This window comes from Pteropus vampyrus, unplaced genomic scaffold (genome assembly GCF_000151845.1).
Source record: "Pteropus vampyrus isolate Shadow unplaced genomic scaffold, Pvam_2.0 Scaffold471, whole genome shotgun sequence".
In the NCBI taxonomy this organism is placed as follows: domain Eukaryota; kingdom Metazoa; phylum Chordata; class Mammalia; order Chiroptera; family Pteropodidae; genus Pteropus; species Pteropus vampyrus.
The window spans coordinates 29,441-30,666 of NW_011889252.1; the positions used below are offsets into that span (position 1 = coordinate 29,441).

Below are 1,226 nucleotides of genomic sequence, written 5' to 3' on the forward strand. Positions count from 1 at the left end.
TAGCATGTGAAAGCCCATATGCCTCACCTTCTTTCCCTCTGGACTACAGTATGAGGAGCTGCAGCTCACGGCCGGAAGACATGGGGACGACCTGCGCAACACCAAGCAGGAGATTGCTGAGATCAACCGCATGATCCAGAGGCTGAGATCTGAGATCGACCATGTCAAGAAACAGGTACGGTGGGCACTATGTAGAGAAAAGCATCATTCCCTTGCCAGACCACCTGGCAGTCATCAGCCATCATTTGGGTAATTCGTGAGAATTGAGGCAACAGCAAGAAGAGCAGACATGCAGTTGCTACCTTAGTGAGTTCTCACAGGTGGGGAAGATGGATCCCAACCTGAGAACATGAGACAAACATGCGAAAAAAAGTCTCCCCAGGTCCAAGCTGTGAAAACGTAGTCAGGGGCTTGAGATTACATGAGAAGAACAGTTGATTTGGGCACAAAAGAAACAAGTTGAGAAAGCAAAGTCAGGCCAGAGAGTGTGAGGAAGTTTGCTGCAATCTGCTAGAGATTCAGCCATGAAAAAAAGCCAGTCAAGCAAAGACACAGGACAAAGACCAGTGTCTCCCAAAAATGTGAGGTGGAAGAAAGTCATCACCTTACTGAGAATGTTTTCAGTTTTATATGAGTTAGTGTGGCAGTCACATGAGATTATCAAATACTGGAAAGATTCAAAACAAGCCAGTGGGTCCATTTCCTCATTGTCCTCTGTAGTGTCTTCCACCAGTCCGTCCCACAGCCTTACACAAGGTGATTAACACATGGGACACAGGTTTTCTCAAGTGGCTTCCAGACTAGATAAGGTTTGCAGAATGGACGAAGACTGGACAAAAAGAGTCAGAGAGCCCTTCCCATGCAATCTGGGCTCTGGACCTCTTCCTCATCGGAAACGGAGGAGCACGGTTAGTCTCCTCAGGAAGACTGGATCACAAGCTCTTCTGCCTATCTCCCCTCTAGTGCGCCAGCCTGCAGGCCGCCATTGCTGACGCTGAGCAACGTGGGGAGCTGGCCCTCAAGGACGCCAAGAACAAGCTGGCCGGCCTGGAGGACGCCCTGCAGAAGGCCAAGCAGGACATGGCTAGGCTGCTGAAGGAGTACCAGGAGCTCATGAATGTCAAGCTGGCCCTGGACGTGGAGATCGCCACCTACAGGAAGCTGCTGGAGGGCGAGGAGTGCCGGTGAGTAACTCACAACCCCCTCAGACATCTGGCTGCTTCTCC

General features: G+C 50.9%; 1 protein-coding gene across 1 annotated transcript in view; it reads left to right on the forward strand.

Moving 5' to 3' along the window:
• The window catches only part of LOC105307001 (keratin, type II cytoskeletal 75), a 15,475-nt gene that overhangs the window by 5,402 nt on the left and 8,847 nt on the right, over positions 1 to 1,226 (forward strand). The window lies entirely within an intron of this gene.